Raw genomic sequence first — 11,308 nt, forward strand, 5'->3', positions numbered from 1 at the left:
TGTTAGAGTGCCCTTAAGATCAGCTGTGAAGTTGGTTATGCATGGTAGCCCACATTATTCAATTCCAGGTGCGTTAATCGTCAGTCTGTCATGAGATCGAGGCGCGGCGATCGTTGTCGCTCTCGAAACGCTGGAAACGACGTATCGAAACATGGAAACTCTAGAAAAAAGATACTGCCTTTGTTTTCTTACAAATGCGCAACGACTTCGCAGCAAAAAGCGCTTGCTTGAACCATATTTTTCATATGCCCCCCGATGGTCGATTGAAAGTACGCTGTTGCCCTGTTGGCCCCTGAGGGATGCTACTCCGGCTGACGCCGCACCGTCTATACTGGGGCACTGGGACCAGTGCGGCCCAGCGCACATACAGCGCTTCTCCCAGTGCATCGCGGATGCCAGCGACACACCCAGCGTAAAAAGTCTAATCCCAGCGTTTTTCTCCCATCGAACCAGTGCAGCCAGTGTCTTCCCGCTACTGCTCCAGTGAATATCGCAGACCTCCAGCGTGCCCAGCAGATCCAGTGCAAAACCAGAGCGAAAATCGTACTGGTTTCGCAGTGGAGACGCTGGTTTTTGCAATAGGGTATCTACGACCAGACATCTGAAGAAATTTTTACAGAGCTAAAAACGTTCAACCAAAGCCCCTCCTATCTCATCACCGATGCACGCCGACTCGGCCACACCAAATCAATTCTGGTCACCTTCATAAATACCAAATTAGTACCTAAACAGCTGCGCTTCTATGGAGCGGTCTACCACTGCCATCCATTCATCGCCAAAGCAGAAGCCTGCTTCAACTGCCGTCGTCCGGGACATCGCAGCGACGTGTGCACGGCGCCCAAAAAGGACTTATGCCAACGTTGTGGGGAGACCCATGTACCGACCGACCCTCCAACGTGTCCACCCCAGTGCATTCTATGCGGCGGCCCCCATTTTATGGGCTCCCGCGATTGCTCGGAGCGATTCAACAGACCGGGCAACAAGAGACTGACACGCTCGACAGCTGGTGCAGATGCCGAGCAAACAACCCGGCAATCCCGAAGCAAGCACCAGACGAGTTCCACTAATCGCGTCCGCTCCAGGTCCGCCGCGTCCGCCGCTTCGACCAACGCCAGGAACCGCTCGCCATCTTTCCCGCCCCTGGCCGACCAGCCTCCGCCGGAAAATAAGGTGAGCTGGGGCCCCCGATCTTCCTCCCGTGTCCGAGAAAATAAGCAACTTAAAAAAACCTAGAAACTCAGGGCAAGCAAATTCAGCAACAGAATGATCAAATAAAAAAACTCAATGATCATATTGCAAAGCTCACTCAGCAAATGCAAACGCTAATTGACAGGTTCTCCCCCGCAGAGGGAATGGAAAGTTCTTCCACTCCCCTCCCAGGTCGTTCCACCCCACTTCCGCCTCCTGCTCCCACATGCGACAACACAGCATCTACTACTAAAACTCATACACCCGCCAAACGGAAGGCACCTCACCAAGACATTCCTACAGTGGTCGACTCCCAAAAGCCTGATCTGGTCACCTCCATAGCTTTACTCGAAGAGAAGCTTGCGGAAAAGTTTGAATCTATGACCGCCAGCACGAACGCATGGGCAGCTGGAGTAGACGCGCGGATAGCGATGCTCGAGCAGCAGATGCAGCAGCAACAGATCCAGATTCAAACTGCTCTAGAAAAGCTACTCTCTACCACAGTATCTCAAATGATCCCACCCGAATCTCAGCCCCAAGATGGCAGGACGTCGACAGGACATTAAGGTGTGGCAGTGGAACTGCAGAGGCTTTCGTTCCAAGCGTAGTAATCTGCAGCTCTACATTCAATTCCATCAGGGCCGATGAAACACCAGCGGTAATCGCACTGCAGGAAACAAACTCCCCTGTAAAACTGCTCAGTTACACTCCTCATAGACCAACAAACTGTCCTCAGTACAGAGTGGCGACGCTGGTTCACCGCAACTACACAGCAACTGATCACAACATGGACGTTGCAGATATCGACTTCCATTTGATAGAGCTGCTTCCCAAAGAGCGGAAAGGAACGAGTCTATTCATTCTGAATATGTACAGCCCCCCGAAAGGGAAAACTGCTCCTCTAATGGCGACCATGAAAAAAGCCCTTCAAATCAGCGCTAACCAACCATTGATAGTTACAGAAGACTTTAATGCCCGCCTATCACATGGGGTTACAAAACGACTTGCAGTAAAGGCGCCCGACTCTGGACACTTCTCCAAAATGAGGGCATAACCCTTGTCAATGATACACAACAGTACACGCGCATCGGCAACAGTGTACAGAATAACACCACCCCCGATCTTACACTCACGAAAAACATAACACAATGCTATTGGACAAACACGCAAACCTCTCTTGGTAGCGATCACTATATAATTGAGACCTCTTTCTCACTATCCTCCATAACCCCCCGTGTAAAGAGGAAACTCAAAATCACCAACTGGGATCGCTTTCGCGATCTTCGTACCGCGGCCCCGAAGCAGATAGACACCTTACAAATTGGCTGGCTAACCTCAACAAGGACGTGAACATGGCCACATCTGAAATGCCGTGCACACAAACCTCGGAGGTGATTGACAGCCGATTACTCTACATGTGGGAAGCTCACTCGAGCTTACAGAAGCGATGGCTTAAAAACAAACACAATCGCGCCCTGAAGCTACGCCTCTCCGCTCTCGTAAGGGAAATGGAGACGCACGCGGCACAGCTCATTCACCAGCAATGGGGTCAAGTATGCGACCGCCTTGCTGGAAACCTAGGACTTAAGAACACGTGGCGGTTGCTACGATGCCTTCTTGAACCCGATCACGCCAAGAATGTACAGCAGAAAATTGTGACGCGTCTTATCCATGGCATAGACATGAACAACGACAACATTATTCAATCAAAAGATACATACCTCACAACCACACCGAAGACACCCTTACCACAGTACCTTGGAACCCAAAACCATGAGCTAGACGAAGACATCAGAAAGTATGAAGTCAGAGCAGCCATGATCCAACTCCGCACTACGTCTGCTTCAGGAGCCGATCAGGTCACGAACAAAACACTTAGAAACCTCGATGAAAACTCCATCCAGGCAATAATGGAACTCTTTAACAAACACTGGCAAGAGGGAAGCTTCCCTCAGAGTGGACGCACGCTCACGTTACCTTTATACCTAAACCCGGCAAACCGCTCACTCTTTCAAACCTTAGGCCCATTTCTCTAACTTCATGCCTTGGTAAACTTTTTGAACACGTTCTCTTGAATCGGCTACATACACACATGCAAACCCGCGACCTTTTTCCTCACACAATGCAGGGTTTCCGCAGCCACCTATGTACCGAAGATGTCATGCTACAGATAGAAAAAATTCTCCATCCCCGACACTGCAAGCGCACAAGAGCATTGCTGGCTCTAGACTTGCAAAAGGCATTTGACAATGTCTATCACTCCTCTATACTGAATGCACTATGCACTCTGAATGTCGGAAACCGAACACATGCTTACATTTCAGCATTTCTCCGGGATCGCACAGCAGAAATTTGGTTCGGTCCCCTGAAATCCCCCACTTTTACCCTCGGTAATAGAGGCACCCCGCAGGGATCAGTTCTTTCCCCTTTTTTATTTAACATCACACTCATCCCCATGGCTAAAAAGCTGTCACAGATCCCAAACCTCTCCCATTCTCTATATGCTGATGATATCACCCTGTGGACCACCACTGGGAATGTATGTAGCATGGAAGAAACTCTTCAGGAGGGGGCAGACATGGTGTCAAGATGCGCAGCCTCAATAGGCCTTGCATGTTCCTCCCCCAAATCGGAGCTCCTGATACTCCACCCAAGCCTACGGAAACACCACCAACTCCCTATGCTCATCACCGTAGATGGTCAGCCAGTACCACAAGTTCACAAACTTCGAATACTAGGTATGTTCATACAAGACAACGGCCTTGACACGGATACACTCTCCAGACTGACTAACACAACACATCAGATCACCCGCCTAATCAAACATATAGCCAACAAGCACTGTGGAATGCGCGAGCATGACCTCACACGCTTAGTACAGGCATTTATTATAAGCCGCATTCTTTACTCGATTCCGTATTTATGTCTATGTCTAACAAAAACAGAGACAGACAAGGTGGGATGTCTCATCAGACCCGCTTATAAGGCAGCTCTCGGCTTACCTAAGCGCACCCCAACCTATCGACTCTTAGGCATGGGAGTTCATAACACCCTCAGCGAACTGGTGGGAGCCCACCCCATCGTCCAACTAGGACGGCTCTCCACTACCCCAACTGGTCGCCACATTCTTTCCTTTCTCCAACTTAGACCGTTAGGTGCCCCTCCAGTCGAAACTTATGCAGTTCCAAAGACAGTCCGCGATCACCTCACTGTCCACCCACTTCCGAAAAACATGTCCGTGTGCTGTGCGATGTCAGCGCACGTTAAAGATCCCCAGGTGGTCGAAATTACTCCGTAGACCTCCACTACGGCTCCCCTCTCTCTCTATCCACTTTCACTCCCACCTTAACCCCTTCCCTTACGGCGCGGTTCAGGTGTCCACAGAGCAAGTGTGACAGATACTGCGTCTTTCCCTTCCTATGAACTAACCAACCAACCCCTTCATAACCAGGCCAGACGGAACGCGAGAGAACGTGCCCTGCCCAGAGCACATGCGAACGAACCCGACACGGTCTACGTGGACGCAGCAGAATATCCACATCGCTCAGCTTATGCGATTTGCGCGGTATCCAGCCTCTTTGAACACATCACATCAGCCTCTATCATTGCCCGAACGTCCGTAGAAGCGGAAGAATCCGCTATAGCCATGGCGATAGTCTCTTCCACTGCCACCCTTATCCTCAGCGATTCTAAAACTGCCATACAAAATTTCGCCCGAGGCCAGCTACATGCTGCCTCTCACAAAATCTTAACTACCAACGTTCAAACACCCCGACCCATAGACCTTGTCTGGGTACCAGCCAATTCGGGCAACCCCAGTAACGAAGCGGCCAATTCTGCTGCTCGAGCATACGTCGACCGAGCAACAGATACCGAGGACCTAGGCAGTGCCAGAGATCGGCTTATCACCTACAACGGCATTACATTACACTACCGGTCTGAAAGACTTCACTATCCTCCCCCACACCCCTCCTTAACTAAACCACAACAAATAACATTGAGACACGTTCAAGCCCGCACCTTTCCCTCCCCAGCACTGCTGGCACTCTTCTCCCCCTCTGCTCATCAGTCCGAATGTTCCCTCGGCGAGGCCCCGAGAGGTACATTCGAACATATCATGTTCAGATGCCCGAAATTTCAACCACCGGCCGAATGGCGCCTTACGGACAACGAGGCTTGGGAGATCGTGGTCTCCAGCTCAGAACCGGTTCCACAAAGGAGACTGGTCGACTGGGTTGAAGCGGTCGCCGTCAGGCACTGCCTGCTGGTCACCACCGTGATCAGGAGCCGGCCCAGCCCTTGTAACGAGTATTTCGCGGCTCCACAAAATAAACTTTTTCACCACCACCACCCGACCTCGGCGGCTGCGTTTCGATGGAGGCGAAACGAAGTGGCGTCTGTCTGCTGTGCGATGTCAGTGCAAGCTAAAGTTCCCCAGGTGGTCGAAATTACGCCGTAGACCTCCACTACGGCTCCCCTTTCTCCCTTTACACTTTCACTCCCACCTTCAACCATTCCCTTACGGCGCGGTTCAGGTGTCCACAGAGTAAGTGTGACAGATACAACGTTTCTCCCTTCCTGTGAACGAATTATTATTATCAACACACACAGCGCGAGCTCTCTCGCCACAGAAGTCAAGAGAGAGAGGGGCACGGAGACTGCCACGTGATCTGGAGAGTAGAGGACGCGCTTCTCCCTCGCCGCCGCGGCATAATCAGGAGGGGAAGTGCCGGTGACGTATGCCTTCCCACAATATGCAAGGAAAAAAATGGAAAGCAGACCGCGGAGAGAAAAGGCCGTGTTACCATGTTATAACTGCAACACTCACAGGTTCGTTCTATCAGTAGGTTCTAGCCGTGCTTAAACACGCACAATTTATTTTTCGTACACTGAAGCCTTTTTCAACAATTACGTAGAAGGAAACGTGCCCTTGTTTCGCTTAAAAAAAGTGATCTCGCCAACAATGGGAACCATACAAAGGTTCTCTGAGCCCACTGCGCAAAATTTGACTGCGCTGCAATGACTACACTTTATTTTTGTGTGTGTGCTGACGGTGGACATGGGTTTGAATAGGAGCCTTCTACTGATTATACACAGCAACTGCCGTACGACAATATTAGCTCCTGTTTTTATCGGCTCTAAGCAGCAGCGATTATACGCTCCTAATGTAAAGTTAATGGGAAGGTCCGCCTCGTTGGCTCAATGCCACGATGGCGCTGCAGGTCGTCATTGCGTAAGATGCCGCTCACTTTTGTGGGGGCATCGCGCGGCGGCCCCCTTGTCCGGGTAGGGCCTTCACCTCGAACTAAAAAGCTCTTCCAGACTCCACTTGGCCCTGGGGAGGACCTTGCCGGAGTTGTTGAATGGATGATGATGGGCTGATGAGTTATGTGTGACTCTGGGATACGGCACTTCCGGGTGTCAATCCCCCTCCCCATCTGACAACGGCAAGGTCCCTGTGACCTTACTTCCGCATCGACTAGTAACAAAGTCGGGCAACAATAGCTTTGTTTACTGGTATTAGCGTGCGCAATAAGCTAGCGATAAAACTGGCTGTAAATATGATAAAATATGATACCATGAAACACGCTTATGCATTGTGGTTCGCCTTGAGCTGCATTGAGTGAAAGCCTTCCTAATCTGGCGTTATTTCGTGTTTTGAAGCTATTTTGGAGTTATTTACTTTTCTTAAGCACACTTTGTTACTCCAGGTAACCTCGCTCCTCTCTTTACACGCAGAACGATCTCAAGTGATTTTGTATGTGGGGAGGAATCAAGTTTGTCGAGCGAAGGTGAATACGCATGGCATCTTTTTCCTACTGTTAGTTGCTTGCGCATAGTCACAACTGTCAAGCATCTGCCTGATCATCCAAATAGTATTTGAAATAGAGTTTTCAACGCTGTGAAAGAAAAGCAAACACGAAAGCACCGTTTAATAAAAATTATAAATAAGAATGACATTTTAGTCTTGAGAGATAGAAACAGTTAAACTTGTGCCATAGAGAAAACGTGAGTTAAAAATGTGAAAGCCGATTTGCTGAGTTGGGACATGAAATGTGGAGAAATTGTAATTATGCCATTAAAGGTCAGGCTCATAACAAAGCTCATAAAACGAAATGGTACATTCATTATAAAAAATTGAGATAATTAGACTTTTTCTTATAGAGGACGGCAATGACCGAATTGTAATATTTGGAGCGTTAATAGCGTACATCACTGAAGTACGGAACATTATGTTGCATTCAACTTCTCGTTTTTGAACTTACTTGTACTTAAGAGCATATTTAAGACCATGCTAAAAACCTAATAGCGGTTACAATGGCATCCTTCATGCTCTGAGTCGTTTTGGGACGTTAAATGCCTACAAACCAATCTAGAACAAAAGAAAACAAAGCACACATAAAAGTTCAATTTGGGACCCACAAAGTACTGACACAAATTGTGCAGTAGTACGGTTATGCTTTGGGGCCGAGAATATGATTAAGGGAAGCAAACAGGAAGGACTCAAACTGGCGGCCACGGTGGGTTGTAACGGTGCCAGGAGAACCAAACCGAGATATTCACGCAGAGATGAAGGCGCGGGAAACAGTATCCGCGACGACGTCAGGAATGGTGGGTGCCTCCGGCTAGCGAGATAAGTGGTCGACCATGGTCAGGATATAACGGTAGCCTCGGGGCACGGGTAGAGGCCCACAATGTCGAGATATACATTGTCGAAGCGACGGCCAGGTGGTAGGAAGGCCTGGGAAGGCGTCTTGGTATGACGATCGGCCTTGGTCGTCTTGCGGGGCAGCATAGGTGCGTCCAAGTGCGCACATCAGCGTTGATTCCGGGCCAAACATAGCGCTGGGTGAGAAGTCGCTGAGGAGCCCGAATGCCTGGGTGGCAGATGTCATGTAGAGAATGAAAGATGGGGCAATGTAGAGAAGCCGGAACAAAAGGGCGGAGAAAGTCTGCTGACATATCGCATCACAAGGGCTCGGACGAGCATTGATAGTGCACAAGCCGTAGTCGGAGGGAAGGGGGTTCTCTCGAAAAGCACTGAGCTCACAGTCATTCTGCTGGGCAGAAGAAAATGCTGCCCAGTCGACGGTGGGAGATGGCATGTCGACCGCGGCGATACGAGAGAGGGCATAAGTGGCAGTGTTGGCGGCACCTTGCTCTAGTAAACTACGAGATATAAGCGAGTAGGCGGAGTTCGCTTGAGACGTACTCCGAGGCGTTGGTGCGGAATACAAAAGCCAGAAGCATATGATCGCTCAGCACGTGAAACAGGCTTTCTTCTACAAAATGCCGAAAGTGCTGTATCGCGGAGAATATGGACAGGAGCTCTCGGCCAAAAACGCTGTAGCGGGTCTCAGCAGGAGGTAGCTTCCGAGAGTAAAAAGGCAACGGGCTCCACTTGGAGTTGTTGTACTGCTGTAAGACGGCTCCGATGGCAAATCTGGAGGCATCCACCATCAATCTCGTAAGGGGGTTGCTGCGCGAATGGACCGGAAGCACGGCGTTCACGACTGCTTGTTTTCTTCCGCTTCCGGCAGTAAAGGCGGCCCGGACTTCTGATGACCAAGAAATGGCAGAGGACGGGCCAACGGTTGACGGGAAGAGGTCAGTAAGCGGGCGAAGCAGCTCTGCGCAATGTGGGATGAAGCGACTGGGAAAATGTACCAGCCCCTGGAATTGCCATAAGTGGCGCAGTGTTGTAGGCTGGAGATAATTCTTAATGGCCTGGACAGTGGACGTGAGAGGGCGGGCACCCCTCCGAGGATACATAATGACCCAAGAACTCGAGCTTAGAGGCACCAAAGCACACTTGGAGGCGTTCAAAACCAGGCCGTACTAATTTAGACGAGTAAACAGAGCACGTAGGTGTTGCTCATGATCTTCAGGCGTAGGGCTGGCAATGAGGACATTATCCGGGTACGCGAAAGCACGCGGCAGGTCCCTCTTCACCTCATCCATGAGCCGCTGGAAGGCTTGTGCCGAATTGCGTAGTCCGAAAGGCATCCGCAAAGGGCGCCGTAATGGTGGCCCTAGGTATATCGGCGGGTTCGATGGGAATTTGGTGATACGCTTTCACCGGGTCATTTTTGCTAAAAATGTTGCAGTCGGCGAGGCGCAACGTAAAGCTCTGGATGTGGGCAGCGGGTAGCTGTCATGGGCATTTTTGGCATACATTGGGATCGGTATTTAGCACTTATTTAGCTAGGACTTGCATTCTAGTGTTCACCCTAGCAACATTGTGTCATGTGTACACATCCATTGAATGGGTGCCTTACGGTCGACAGACTGATGACTGAGTTCTAAGTTCTATTTAAAATTGTTAGTGCAACATTGTAAGACGCGATAAGATAATGCAGACGACGTTATCCAAAGCCTACCGTATAACCTCGGCGCCTTATAATGCGCATAAATCAGCATCAGAGATCGCTCAGTTATCTAACGCAGTGCTTATCAAAGATAGCATCTTTTCCTTGGCTTGGATTCGAATTACACTGCTGCCAGTTTTCTTCGAGCGGCTACTCAATGAGGCTACAGGCTCAACCCGGCGAAAGTCAATATATGAACGCATATAAAGGGAGATAACAGCCACTGACACCAAGGGAAGCAGAAGATACATTTGGCGTCGATCAATGTGAAATAATAAAGCAATCAGTAACTTTGGGATGCGGAGCGATGACCATGAACTTAATCAGGGAAGAGAGTGAAGCCCTAACTAGGAGTCTAGTGCTCCTACAGAAAGCACACAAAGCAGTAACGGGGGCTTATTGGTTGAACATTTTCAGAAATTTGCGCGTTATGGCATACACAAACACACAAGGCAGCAGGAAAACTTGCCCTGCGTCCGTCAGTTTACCTGCTTACTTGTGTGTTTACACCGTAGCGCGCGAATTGCTTTGCAATCTACAAGAAGACTAGCCGGGATGAGCCCATATGTCGAAATATCGACAGGCGTGTGGTGCGTTCCAGGCAGCTCTCGCATTAATATTCGGGTGTTTGCACGGACCATACGACTACAGTGTGTTCGAAAAGATGATGAGCTGAACAACTGCTGACTTGATAACGATGATATTACCTTCTTTAAACTTCGCGCTGCCTTTAGGTGTGCAGTTTGGTTTAGAATAATGTAAAACGGTGATTCAAACCTTCCCCCTTTGCAGATTCACCTCTTGTAATCCCTCGAGCTGATCGAGCACCTACGTCACCTAAAACACCAACCCGTCCGAGAAGAAGGCCCCTTGGCTCAGGTGACACAGGTCCACTTATTATGGGAAACCAGCATGGTCCAGTGTTTCACCCACCTTCGCCAACTGGGCCCCAGCCTCGTCCTCCTTGGCAGCCTACACCTACTGGACCCTTGCCTGCAGGTCCCCAGCGTCCTGGTCAGCCACATATTCCGCCAAAAGACGTCAAGCCACCGTATCGAAACAGGCCGATGAAATGAAATCCCATGTTTATTAGAACACCGTGACTTTATATCTCACGGTTACGAATTCTACGGGCTAATAAAGGAAACATACAGCCTAGAAAAAAATACTGTGTTATGCTGTGGCCACTCTATTCGTATTGAAATGGGCTTCCAAATTTTGCCCGCTGTAATATGAATAAACGTAGCTGTAATAACCGTATTTGCACTGCCACCTCCCCCCCCCCCCCCCACCCCCACACATCTTCATCAAACAGCGTGAATGGTTCCGGCCAGTCATACCCTTCTATTGCTGCCTTAAAATCGGTAATCCCAAAATGCAGTCAAGTACATTAATGATATACGTCCACATCGACAAAGTCCTACCGGCTACATGCTTTCGCTTACGTCACACAATGACGTCGATTGTTCTCAGCACGAGATTCCCTCATACGTGTCTCTTGCTCTAAAGGGCCATTATATCATCTGATGCATGGGCCACGGTGTCGTATAGCAATCGGCCCTTTGATAAGGTGCTCTATACTTTCTCTCCCCACCGTAAGACACATCATGAATTCCTACAAGTTTACTTCAGGTGAGAAATGGTTGAAAACAAAACGTTCTTTATTAAGAGTTTGGAAGTTTCTAACGCGCAGCTATAGATTTGCTACGCGGGCCAGAGGGGAAACCTGTGGCCAGGGAAGTTCAGACAAT

At 49.6% G+C, this 11,308-nt stretch overlaps 1 long non-coding RNA gene across 1 annotated transcript in view; it reads left to right on the forward strand.

Moving 5' to 3' along the window:
- The window catches only part of LOC146181514 (uncharacterized), a 31,668-nt gene extending 20,914 nt beyond the window's left edge, over positions 1-10,754 (forward strand). Inside the window, exons 2-3 of the long non-coding RNA XR_014700435.1 lie at positions 6,928-6,980; positions 10,350-10,754. This is a non-coding gene — a long non-coding RNA (uncharacterized LOC146181514). The remainder of the gene's footprint in view (positions 1-6,927; positions 6,981-10,349) is intronic.
- Positions 10,755-11,308: the final 554 nt, after the last annotated feature.

The sequence above is a fragment of the Amblyomma maculatum genome, chromosome 8 (genome assembly GCF_055883805.1).
Source record: "Amblyomma maculatum isolate TAMU_Amacu chromosome 8, ASM5588380v1, whole genome shotgun sequence".
Lineage (NCBI taxonomy): Eukaryota > Metazoa > Arthropoda > Arachnida > Ixodida > Ixodidae > Amblyomma > Amblyomma maculatum.